The sequence below is a fragment of the Sapajus apella genome, unplaced genomic scaffold, assembly GCF_009761245.1.
Source record: "Sapajus apella isolate SASKATOON/1434 unplaced genomic scaffold, GSC_monkey_1.0 scaffold36, whole genome shotgun sequence".
Classification (NCBI taxonomy): domain Eukaryota; kingdom Metazoa; phylum Chordata; class Mammalia; order Primates; family Cebidae; genus Sapajus; species Sapajus apella.
Window position 1 is genome coordinate 22,380,384 of NW_022436976.1, and position 14,091 is coordinate 22,394,474.

Here is a 14,091-nt window from a genome sequence, read left to right on the forward strand (position 1 = left end):
ATTATCTTGCTTAAATTATCTGAAAAACTAAGGTCAAAAATGTTTTTTTCCTTGAATTGTCCAAGAAACAGAGTTATTTGTTTATTCACTATGTAGAATTGCTGCAGTGTACTCGGAGTGTTCTCTATGCTACCTTGAGATTCTGAACACAGTCTATCAGAACTAGTTTAGAATTGGCTGGTATCAGCAATTTTTCTTCATGAGAGAACTGTTTTTCTTTTTTCCCTTGATATCACTTCCCCGGATATGATTCTTAGGTTCTGTTATACATTTTTCTTAATTTTGACGCCATCTTTGAAATAGTTTTATTGATTACCTTCACTTACTCTCCTTTCATCCATCTGTTCCTTTTCAAACCACCTATCAAATTTTTTACTAAACACTTAGTACAGGATAGTCAGTTAGGTTCCAGATTAGCCAACCAAAATAAGATCCCTGTACTCCAGAACATTAAAATAGGGAAATCTAGGTATGCATACAGATTAATAAAATGTACAAAGTATAAGCTACAAAAAGGTACTGATTTTTAAAGCTAATATTAAAAAGCAAGATCTTAAATCAATAATCTAAGCTTCTACCTTAAGAAAACAGGAAAAGAACAAATAATCCCAAGGTAAGCAGAAAGAAGGAATTAATTAAGGCAAGAGCAGAAATCAACAAAATTAAAAACAATAGAGAAAATCAATAAAACTAAAAGTTGGTTCTTTGAAAAGATCAATAAAAATGACAAACCTCTAGCAAGACTGACAAAGAAGACACATTTTATTAATATCAGAAATGAAAAAGGGATATCACTAAAGACTTCATTGACAATTAAAATTCTATGCACATAAATTTGACAACTTAGATAAAATGGACCAAATCCTCAAAAGCCACAAACTACCAAAATTCAACCAAGAATAGGTAAACTGAATATCCTGTAGCTGAAGAAATGGAATTTGTATTTTTAAAAAATCTCTTCCAAAATAAATCTCCATGCCCAGATGTTTCTGATGAGAAATTCGAGCAAATATTTAAAGAAATAACACCAATTTTACAATATTTTCCAGAAAATGAGAAAGCATTCCCAGCTCATTTTATGAAGCCAGAATTACTCTGATACCCAAACAAGACAAAGACATTTCCAGGTAAGAAAACTACAGACCAACATCCTTTAATATGATGTCACAAAAATGCTCAACAATGTACACATGACACTTAAATAATATAGAGCTTACAAATGCCAACCACCCCTCCACAGTAGAAAATCTATCCATAACTTTTGACTCCCCCAAACTTAACTACTAATAGCCTACTGTTGACCAAAAGCCTTATGGAACATAAATAGCACATATTTAATATGTTATATGTATTAATATACTGTATTCTAACAATAAAGTTAGAGAAAGGAGAATGTTATTTCTTATAAGGAAGATAACATATAATTACTGTTCATTAAGTGAAAGTAGATCATCATAAAGGTCTTCATCCTCATTATCTTCATGTTGAGTAGGCTGAGAAGGAGGTAGAAGAAGAGAAGTTGTCTTGCTGTCTCAAGAGTAGCAGAGCGGAAGAGGCAGGCACACTCAGTATAACTATGGAAATGCACTATAATTTTTTTTTTTTTCTAGACAAGGTCTTTCTCCATTTCCCAGGCTGGAGTGCAGTGGTGCAATCATAGCTCACTGCAGCCTCAAACTCCTGGGCTCAAGTGATCCTCTGGCCTCAGCCTCCTGAGTGCTGGGACTATAGGTGTGTGCCACCATGCCCAGCTAATTTTATTTTTTTTGTAGAGACAATGTTTTACTATGTTGCTCAGGCTGATCTTGAACTCTTGTCCTTTCACTGAGATACATGCCTGAGCCACCACACCCGGCTACACTGTAATTTTTGTCTGACTTTTTTGCTTTTTCATTTCTCTAAAAATATTTCTATACGGTACCAATCCATATCCTTCTTCCACTGTTTGCTTTAGTTTCAGTGTACACTTCATAGAAGGGTCCATTTCACAAAAGAAGTAAAAAGTGGTCTTGAATAATCAGGATGCTTATGACAGACTGCCTCATGTCAGTTCGTTTCCTGGCACTGCTGCTTCTATGTCTTCCTCCTCATCTTTTGGCACTGGTTCAGAATCACTCAACTCTCTCCTTTTGTCTTGTGTTAACTCCTCTGGTGTGTTGTCTTGAATTTCTCCAAGATCCGTATCTTAAAATCTTTCACCTTTTTTTTTTTTTTTTTTTTTTGCCATATCCATGTCTTCATTTCTTTGATTGGCTCTGTCATAAATTCTGTGAAATGATGCACAACATCTGGACACAGTTTTCTCCATCAGGAATTTATTGTTTCAGGTTTGATGGCTTTCATGGCTTTTTCTGTAGCATCATCAACCTTATAGACTTCTATGATGTCCTTTTGTTATTATTGTTTTAATCTTTCAATCTTTTATTTTTATATAGTTTTCTAAAAGCCCATCTCAGCTTCACATCATTATTTCTTTCTATTGGGGTTCTCATTCATAGTGCTGACATTCCTTTCCACAGAGTACCAACCATGTGTAATGAGCCTTAAAGGCCCTTATGACCCCCAATCTATAGGTTGAATTAGGAACCTTGTTTTGGGCAGCAAGCAGGCCTCATTGACACCTTCATGTTGAATCATGGGGTTCTGGGTGGCTGGGGCATTGTGCTAGATCAAAAGAACTTTAAAAGGTGGTTGCTTACTGGCTAGGTACTTCCTGACTTCAGTGATAAAGCATTGATGGAACCAATCTAGAAAAAGGGTTCTCATTGTCCAGATCTTCTTGTACAACCAAAAGACTAGCAGCTGGTGTTCATCTTTTCCCTTCAAGGCTGGGCAAGGTAGTGTGTTGTTGGAGGAGAGTTTAGTAGCTTTATAGATAAGGGCAATCTTGATCATAAACATGACTGTGGGGAGTATCCAAGATGGATAAATAGGAAGAACTCTGGAGTACAGTTTCCAGCAAGAACACAGAGGGTGAGTGATCACCGCATTTACAAATGAGTTTTTACTGCCCATAGACCAGGAAATTCCTGGGCTGAAAAGCACCCCGAGTTTCCAGCATGGCTGTTTCAGCCAGTGCTGCAGGGCTCCACACAAAAACTCACACAAATCTGGGCAGCCGTTTCAACTGGCACCTGGAACACCTGGGAGATACAGTTGCCCATTCAACTGAAAAAAGGGGGGCTGAAACAGGGAGCCAGCTGAGCTGGCTTGGCAGGTCCAACCCCCACAAAGACCAGCAATCTGAAATGCTCTGGATTGAGAGTTTCACAGCAAGCACAGCTGAACCCAGGACGGTCCAGCTCTTTGTGGGGGAAGGGCGTCTGCCATTACTGAGGCAGTCCGCAATTACTGAGGCAGTCCACCATTACCAAGGCAGTCAGCCATTACTGAGGCAATCCGCCGTTACTGAGGCAGTCCACCAATACTGAGGCAGTCTGCCATTACTGAGGCAGAATGCCATTACCAAGGCAGTTTTAACTATACCTCTTAAACAAAACCACAAGGAAGTTCACACAGCAGCTGGGCAGAGCCCACAGTATCTCAGTGATGCCTCTGCTGGCAGACTGTGACTAGGCTATCTCCTGGCTGGGCAGAGCATCTCTGAAAAAGGGCAGCAGCACATCAGGAACTTATGAATAAAGCGCCACCTTCCCAGGACAGAGCACCAGGGAAAAAAGGCGGTTATGAGTTCCACTGCAGCAGACTTAAATGTACCTGCCCAGCAGCTCTGAATGGAGCAACGGAGCTCAGAGCCCAGCACTTGAGCTCCTATAAGGGACAGACTGTCTCCTCAAGCAGCTCCCCAACCCCGGTATATCCAAAGAGAAACCTCATAAAGGAGAGCTCAGGCTGACATCTGATGGGCATACTTCTGGTAGGAAGATAACAGAAGAAGAAACAGGCAGCAACCCTTACTCTTCTGCAGCCACCACAGGTGGTCCCCAGGCAAGCAGGGTCTGAAGTAGACCTCCAGCAGTCCTACAGCTGAGGGGCCTGTTAGAAGGAAAACTAAAAAAAACAGAAAGAAAGAACTTCATCATCAACAAAAAGGATGTCCACTCAGAGACCTTATCCGAAAGTCACCAACTACAAAGACCACAGGTAGATAAATCCAAACCAGTGCAAAAAGGAGGAAAACACCCAAAACCAGATGCCTCTCCTCCTCCAAGGGATCACAACTCACCACCAGCAAGGGAACAAAGCTGGATGGAGAATGAGTCAGATGAATGGACAGAAACAGGCTTCAGAAAGTGGGTAATAACAAACTTCTCAGAGCTAAAAGAACATGTTCTAACCCAAAGCAAAGAAACTAAGACCCTTGAAAAAAGGTTTGATGAAATGCTATTGAGAATAAACAGCTTAGAGAAGAATATAAATGACCTAATGGAGCTGAAAAACACAACATGAGTACTTCGAGAAGCATACACAAGTTTCAATAGCCAAATCGACCAAGCAGAAGAAAGGATATCAGAGATTGAAGATCAACTCAATGAAATAAAACAAGAAGACAAGATTAGAGAAAAAAGAGTGAAAAGAAGTGAACAAAGTCTCCAAGAAATATGGGATTATGTCAAAAGACCTAATCTACATTTGATAGATGTACCTGAATGTGATGGAGACAATGAATCCAAGCTGGAAAACACCCTTCAGGATATTATCCAGGAGAACTTCCCCAACCTAGTAAGGCAGGCCAATATTCAAGTCCGGGAAATACAGAGAACACCAGAAAGATATTCCTCAAGAAAAGCAACCCCAAGGCACATAATTGTAAGGTTCACCAGTGTTGAAATGAAGGGAAAAATGCGAAGCGCAGCCAGATAGAAAGATTGGGTTACCCACAAAGGGAAGCCCATCAGACTCACAGTGGATCTCTCAGCAGAAACCCTACAAGTCTGAAGAGAGTGGGGGCCAATATTCAACATCCTTAAAGAAAAGAACTTTCAATCTAGAATTTCATATCCAGTCAAACTAAGCTTCATAAGCGAAGGAGAAAAAATCCTTCACAAACAAGCAATTGCTCAGAGATTTGGTCACCACCAGACCTGCTTTACAAGAGCTCCTGAAAGAAGCATGAAACATAGAAAGGAACAACCAGTACCAGCCACTCCAAAAACATACCAAATGGTAAAGAGCATTGAAACAATGAAGAAACTGCATCAACTAATGGGCAAAGCAACCAGCTAGCATCAAAATGGCAGTATCAAATTCACACATAACAATATTAACCTTAAAAGTAAATGGGCTAAATGCCCCAGTCAAAAGACACAGACTGGCAAATTGGATAAAAAGTCAAAACCCATCAGTGTGCTGTATCCAGGAAACCCATCTCACATGCAAGGACACATATAGGCTCAAAATAACGGGATGGAGGAAGATTTACCAAGCAAATGGAGAGCAAAAAAAAAAAGCAGGAGTTGCAATTCTCATCTCTGATACAATAGACTTTAAAGCAGCAAAGATCAAAAGAGACAAAGAAGGACATTACATAATAGTAAAAGGATCAATGCAACAAGAAGAGCTAACGATCCTAAATATAAACTAACTGAGAACTACACAACTTCATGGAAACTGAACTTGAATGTTGACTGGGTGTTGACTGGATAAACAATGGCTCTTGAATGTTGACTGGATAAACAATGAAATGAAGGCAGAAATAAAGATGTTCTTTGAAACCAACGAGAATGAATACACAATGTACCAGAATCTCTGGGACACATTTTGAGAAGTGTCTAAAGGAAAATTTATAGCAATAAATGCCAACATGAGAAGCAAGGAAAGATCTAAAATCAACACCCTATCATCAAAATTGAAAGAGCTAGAGGAGCAAGATGAAAAAAAAAAAACTAAAAAGCTAGCAGAAGACAGGAAATAGTAACTAAGATCAGAGCAGAACTGAAGAAGATAGGGACACAAAAAACCCTTCAAAAAATCAATAAATCCAGGAGTTGGTTTTTTGAAAAGATCAACAAAATAGACCACTAGCCAGATTAATAAAAAAGGAGAATAATCAAATAGGTGCAATAAAAAATGATAAAGGGGATATCACCACAGATTTCACAGAAATACAAACTACTATCAGAGATTACTACAAACAACTCTATGCACATAAACCACTAAACCTGGAAGAAATGGATACATTTCTGGACACATGCACTTTCCCAAGCCTAAACCAGGAAGAAGTCAAAACCCTGAATAGACCAATAACAAGGGCTGAAGTTGAGGCAGCAACTAATAGCCTACCAAACAAAAAAAGCCCAGTCCAGATGGGTTCATAGCCAAATTCTACCAGACATACAAACAGGAACTGTTACCACACCTTCTGAAACTATTCTAAACAATCCAAAAAGAGGGAATCCTTCCCAAATCATTTTATGAGACCAACATCATCCTGATACCAAAACCCGGCAGAGACTCAACAAGAAAAGAAAACTTCAGGCCAATATCCATGATGAACATAGATGCAAAAATCTTCAATAAAATACTGGCAAACCAATTGCAAAAGCACAACAAAAAGCTTATCCATCATGATTAAGTAGGCTTCTTCCCAGGGATGCAAGGCTGGTTCAACATATGCAAGTCTGTAAATGTAATTCACCACATAAACAGAACCAAAGATAAAAACCACATGATTCTCTCAATAGATGCAGAGAAGGCCTTCGACAAAATTCAACAGCCTTTATGCTAAAACTTTCAATAAACTAGGTATCGACGAACATATCTGAAAATAATAAAAGCTATTTATGACAAACCCACAGGTAATATCATACGGAATGGGCAAAAACTGGAAGCATTCCCCTTGAAATCTGGCACTAGACAAGGATGGCCTCTCTCACCTCTCCTATTCAATATAGTATTGGAAGTTCTAGCCAGAGCAATCAGGCGAGAAAATGAAATAAAGTGTATTCAATTAGGAAAGGAGGAAGTCAAACTGTCTCTATTTGCAGATGACATGATTGTATATTTAGAAGACCCCATGGTGTCAGCCCAAAATCTCCTGAAACTGATAAGCAACTTCAGCAAAGTCTCAGGATACAAAATCATTGTGCGGAAATCACAAGCATTCCTATATACCAATAACAAACTTAAAGAGAGCCAAACCAAGAACAAACTGCCATTCACAATTGCTACAAAGAGAATAAAATACCTAGGAATACAACTAACAAAGGATGTAAAGGACCTCTTCAAGGAGAACTACAAACCACTGCTCAAGGAAATAAGAGAGGACACAAACGGATGGAAAAACAATCCATGCTCATGGTTAGGAAAAATCAATATTGTGAGAATGGCCATACTGCCCAAAGCATTTTATAGTTTCAACACTATCCCCATCAAGCTACCTAGGACCCTCTTCACAGAACTGGAAAAAACCACCTTAAACTTCATATGGAACCAAAAGAGAGCCTGTACAGCCAAGTCAATTCTAACAAAAAAGAACAAAGCTGGAGGCATCACGTTACCTGACTTCAAACTATACTACAAGGCTGCAGTAATCAAAATAGCATGGTATTGGTCCCAAAACAGAGATATAGACCAATGGGAGAGAACAAAGGCCTTGGAGGCAACACCACACATCTACAACTATCTGATCTTTGACAAACCTGACAAAAACAAGCAGTGGGGAAAGGATTCCCTGTTTAATAAGTGGTGTTGGGAAAACTGGCAGCCATGTGCAGAAAGCAGAAACTGGACCCCTTCCTGACATCTATACTAAAATTGACTCTAGATGGATTAAAGACTTAAACATAAGACCTACCACCATAAAAACCCTAGAAGAAAACCTAGGCAAAACCATTCAGGACATAGGCATAGGCAAGGCTTCGTGACTAAAACACTGAAAGCATTGGCAACAAAAGCCAAAATAGACAAAGGGGACCTAATTAAACTCCAGAGCTTCTGCAAAGGGAAAGAAACAATCATTAGAGTGAACTGGCAACCAACGGAATGGGAAAAAATTTTTGCAATCTACCGATCTGACAATGGGCTAATATCCAGAATCTACAAAAAACTTAAACATATTTACAAGAAAAAAAAAAAACCCATTCAAAAGTGGTCGAAGGACATGAACAAACACTTTTCAAAAGAAGACATATATGAGGCCAACAAACATGAAAAAAACGCTCATCACCGGTCATTACAGAAATGCAAATCAAAACCACATTGAGATACTATCTCACACCAGTTAGAATGGCGATCATTAAAAAATCTGGAGACCGCAGATGCTGGAGAGGATGTGGCGAAATAGGAACACTTTTACACTGTTAGTGGGAGTGTAAACTAGTTCAACCATTGTGGAAGACAATGTGGCGATTCCTCAAGGACCTAGAACTAGAAATTCCATTTGACCCAGCAATCCCATTACTGGGTATATATCCAAAGGATTATAAATCGTTCTATTATAAAGACACATGCACATGTGTGTTCATTGCGGCACTGTTTACAGTAGCAAAGACCTGGAACCAACACAAATGCCCATCGATGTCCAGTCCCATAGACTGGACAAGGAAAATGTGGCACATATAGATTATGCAGCCATAAAAAATGATGAGTTCATGTCCTTTGTAGGGACACGGATGAATCTGGAAACCATCATTCTCAGCAAACTGACACAAGAACAGAAAATCAAACACTGCATGTTCTCACTCATAGGTGGGTATTGAACAATGAGAACACATGGACACAGGGAGGGGAGCATCACACACTGGGGTCTGTTGGTGGGGACTAGCGGAGGGACAGTGGGGGGTAGGGAGTTGTGGAGGGATAACATGGGGAGAAATGCCAGATATAGGTGATGGGGGATAGAGGCAGCAAACCCCATTGCATAAGTACCTATGCAACAACCCTGCATGTTCTGCATGTTCTGTACATGTACCCCAGAACCTAAAGTGTAATTTTATATATATATACGACTGCATTCATAAAATGGTAGAGTTTGTTATTCCTTCCTGCCTTAAATCCTGGTGCTTGCTTCTCTTCCTTACTAATAAATGTCTTTCATGGCATGTTTTTCCAGAATAGGGCACTTTGTTGGCAGAAGCTGTTTCTCCTGTTACCTTGACACTTTTTAAGTCAAACCTCTTTCAAAAATTATCAAACCATCCTTTGCTGGCATTACATTTTTGAGCTCTAGGTCTTTAAACTTCCTTTTGCATGGCCAGGCACAGTGGCTCATGCCTGTAATCCCAGGAGTTTGGGAAGCCGAGGTGAGTGGATTATCTGAGGTCAGGAGTTCAAGACCAGCCTGGCCAACATGGTGAAATCCCGTCTCTACCAAGAACACAAAAATTAGCCAGGCCTGGTAGCACACGCCTGTAGTCCCAGTTTCTTGGGAGGCTGAGGCAGGAGAATTGCTTGAACCCAGGAGGCAGAGGTTTCAGTGAGTAGAGATGGTACCACTCACTTCAGCCTGGGTGGCAGAGTGAGACTTTGCCTCAAAAAAAAAAAAACAAAAAACTTCCTTTTGCTTTGTCATATAATGACTTCACTTTTTGAATCTTGTTTATTTATAGGTATGACTTTCTTATAGTAATCCTGCACACATATAAAAGCTGCATTTCCAATATGAGATGAAAAGGTATTTTGCAAAAAGGGCAAGGTTTTCATGCCTGCTGGCATAGTTGAAGCAACAGTGTCATGAATTACCTTTTCTATTTTTACAATGGTCCTTATGTTTTATTCATTTATCTTGAAATGGCAGGCAACCACATTTGCAGACCTCAATCCACAATGCATATCGAACAATTCAACTTTCTCTTGAAATGTCATGACTTCGCTGTGCTTCTTAGGAGCACTTCCAGCATCACTAGTGGCACTTTGAATGGGTCACTTAGGAGTACTTCCAGTGTCACTAGTGGCACCTTGAATGGGTCCCATAGTGTTAGACAACGTTTACAGTATTGCATTAAATACAATGAAAAATATGTAAGAACCTTGAGATCATTTATTTACCTTCATATGCAATTTACTGGAGAGACAAACTGCTCACAGAGTTTAACATCACATCACATGGTACTTTCAGTGGATACTTACAACATTTAAGTTCACTGCAATAGCAACAGGAGGTAGCTATTAAATTATTACAGTCATGCAATATGTACTACAGTTAATTTTATAGAGTTTTGATTTAATACTGCATCTTTATGTTTGTCTCGATTGTGAATGGCACCATGTGTGGTATGTGTTTATGTGCATAAGTTTTGATAAATTTTAACTTTTTATAATAGATTTTATGTCTGTGTATATTTTATGTAGTAAATGATAAAACAGGCCACTATCTATGTATTTTATGCATTCATGACATACCTAACTTTTTCTTGCTCTTTGTATATTTCTAGGCTATGCAGTGAGTTTTTTCAAAATGTTGCAAATCTCCAAAACCTTTTCCAATGTATTTATTGAAAAAATCCACATATAAGTGGACTCATGCAGTTCAAAGCCGATGTTGTTCAAGGGTCAACTGTATTAGCAAATTAAAATCCACAATATATAAAAAGAATAACATATCACAATTAAGTGGAATTTATCCTGGAAATGAAGACTGGTTCAAATTTGAAAATCAATCAGTGTAAAATATCATATTAACAGTCTAAAGAAGAAAAACCAACCATACAACCACATCAATTGAGGTAGAAAAAAATATTTGACAACATTGAGCATCCAATTTCTTTTTTTTTTTTTTTAAGAGACAGGATTCTTGAATGCTCAGGCTCAAGTGATCCTCCTGCGTCAGCCTCCTGAGTAGCTAAGACTATAGGCACAATGCACCGCTCCTGGCTCAGCATCCATTCTTAATAAAAACTCACAGCAAACTAAAGAGAAGGAACTTCTGGAACCTAATTGAGGGCATCTACAAAAACATCCACAGCTAACATAAAATTAGTAGTAAAAGAGTGAATGCTTTTCCCACTTGAGCAAGGAAAGGATATCCACTGTCATTGTTTTTATTTGACATCTTAATGGGAAGTCTTAGCCAATTCAATAAGGCAAGAAAAAAGACATAAAAGGCATATGGATAGGGAAGAAAGACATGAAACTGTCCTTATTTGCAGATTACATGCTTTTCTAAGTAGAAAATCCCAAGGAATCTATAAAACAAAATTTTTTAAAAAGTCTTCCTAGGACAAATAAATGAGTTTAGCAAGGATATCAGGATATAAAGCCAACATATAAAAATCAATAATATTGTTACATATTAGCAATGCACAGCTGAAAACTGAAATAAAAATACAACAGCTCATAAAAATAAAATATTTAGGTATAAATCTAATAAAGGATATATAGGATCTGTATGCTGAAAACTACAAAATGCTGATGAAAGAAATAAAGCCTAAATAAGTGGAGAGCAATACCATGTTCATGAATGGGAAGAGTCAACACAATAAACATATCATTCCCTCCAAATGATCAATACAGTTAACACAATACCAGTTAAAATCTTAGCAGGACTTTTTTTTTTTTTGTAGATGTAACCAAGCAAGTTCTAAAACTTATATGAAAAGGGAAGGAAACTAAAATAGCTAAGATGATTCTGGAAAAAACAATAAAATTGGAAAAAGCATGTTACCCGAATATAAGACTTACAATGAAGCCACTGTAATCAGGGCAATGTAGTATTAGTGAAGGGAAAGACACATCGATTGATGGAACAGAATAGAGTTTAGAAATAGACTCATGCAAAGATAAGATTCTATATGACCAGTGCATTTTTCAACAAAGGTACAAGAGCAATTTAATGGAAAAAGGATAATGTTTTCAACAAATGATACTGAAATAACTGACATCCCTATGTAAAAAAAATGGACATCAGCCCAGACATGGTGGCTCACACCTGTAATCCCAACACGTTGGGAGGCTGAGGTGGGAGGATCACTTGAGGTCCGAGACCAGCCAGGGAGTTCCGGACCAGCCAGACCAACATGAAGAAACCCTGTCTCTACTAAAAATACAAAATTAGCCAGGTGTGGTGGCACATGTCTGTAATCCCAGATACTCAGGAGGCTGAGGCAGGAGAATTGCTTGAATCTGGGAGGCAGAGGTTGCAGTGAGCCCAGATTGCGCCATTACACTCCAGCCTGGGCAACAAGAGTGAAACTCCATCGGCAAAAAAAGAAAAAAAAAATATGGACCTCAACCTAAACCTCAGAACTCATACAAAAATTAACTCAAAATGTATCATACATATAAATGTACAAAGTAAAACTATACAACTTTTAGAAGAAAGCAGAAGAAAAATCTTTGTGACCTGGGGTTAGACAACAACTTCTAACACCAGGTGCATAATCCATTAAAGGAAAAACTGATTAATTGGACTTACTCAAAATTAAAAACTTTCACTCTTCATATGATCCAGTTAAGAGAATAAAAAGACTATCTACAGAAGAGAGGAAAATACTTTCAAATAACATATCCGATAAAAGACAGATCCAGAATTTATAAAGAATCAAGGCTGGGCGCAGTGGCTCAGGCCTGTAATCCCAGCAGTTTGGGAGGCTGAGGCAGGTGAATCACCTGAGGTTGGGAGTTCCCCTGGGGCTGAAATGTACCACCATCACCTCCTGGGTGTGGTAATGCATTCCTATAATCCCAGCTACTCGGGAGGCTGAGGCAGGAGAATCACTTGAACCTGGGAGGCAGAAGTTGTGGTGAGCAGAGATCACACCATTGCACTCCAGCCTGGGCAAGAGCAAAACTCTGTATCAAAAAAAAAAAGAAAAGAAAAAAGAAAAAGAAAAAAAAAAGCAATTTCAAATGGGCAAAAGGCTTGAAGAAGCACCTCACCAAAAAGTATATTATATATGCAGATGACAAGCCTATGAAAAGTTGTTCAACATCATTAGCCATTAGGGAAAAATAAATTAAAATCACAATGAGATACCACTGCACATGTATTAGAATGGCTAATATAAAAAATGGAGATGATACCAAGTGCTGATAAAGATGCAGAACAACTGGAATTCTCCTACATTGCTGATGGAAATGCAAAATGGTACAGCCAATCTGGAAAACACTTTTGGCAGTTTCTTAAAAAGTCAAACGTGTATTTACCTTATGATCCAGCAGTACCACCAGTGGGTATCTACTGTAGAGGATTAAAAAGTTATGTTCATGTAAAAATCTGTACATGAACTTTATAGCAGTTCTATTAATAGTTGCCCAAAACTGGAAACCACCCAGTGGATGAATGCATAAACAAACTATAATACAATCATATAATAAAATACTACTCAGCAATAATGGGAACAAACTATTGATACATACAATTTGGATGGTAATCAAAGGCATTATGCTGAATAAAAGGATTCAGTCTCAAAAGGTTACATACTGCATGATTCCACTTACATAACATTCTCAAAAACAAAACTATAGTGATGCAGAATAGTGGTTTCCAGGGGATTGGAGTATGCATAGAGGTAAGGTCATGGGGATGTGACTATAAGAAATAGCATGAGGGAGTTTTCTGGTGATGAGACTGCTTTGTATTCTTATTGTAGTGGTAGTTATATGAATCTATACATGTGTTAAATTCACAGAACTGTGACATCTCCCCCCCAATCCACCAAAAAAGGGTCAAATTTACTGTATGATAACTTTTGATCTGAAATAAAACCCCACAGGAAAAAAGTATTAGTTTTAAAACAGAAGTTCAAGAAGTAGAACAGTTTCTTCTGGGTTGAGAAAAAAAAGGTTTCATGAAGGATGAGGCATTTAAAAAATGTATGTTGGAGGTACAGCCTGTAATACTTGTTCACAATCTATCTTCTCTGATAGACAATGTATAATGAGGGCAGGAGAAATGTCTGGCTTGTTCACCACTATATAAGCAATAATTAAAGCAGTACTTTGCACACATTAGGCACTCAATTTGTATATGATTGATTTATTACTTATGATATTAATAGGCAGAGATACAATAACACATTCTAGGAAAAGTGAAAAACATTAGAAAATACCTTAAATTTCCATTTCCTCTCCTCTTTCTAAATCCTTCCTATCTCTTCAAGGTCACTTAAAGTTCAGTTACAGCATCAGGTTCCCCTGATTCTTCCAGCCCACATTCATTTTTCCAACTTTTCCAAACTTGCTCTATCAAAC

At 38.3% G+C, this 14,091-nt stretch overlaps 1 long non-coding RNA gene across 1 annotated transcript; it reads right to left on the reverse strand.

Moving 5' to 3' along the window:
• Positions 1-735: 735 nt before the first annotated feature.
• Positions 736-11,886, reverse strand: LOC116563913. The gene is made up of 2 exons (XR_004274631.1): positions 9,949-11,886; positions 736-1,527 (listed from the first exon to the last, which is right to left on the reverse strand). It is a non-coding gene; the product is annotated as an uncharacterized LOC116563913 (long non-coding RNA).
• Between the last annotated feature and the right edge of the window lie 2,205 nt (positions 11,887-14,091).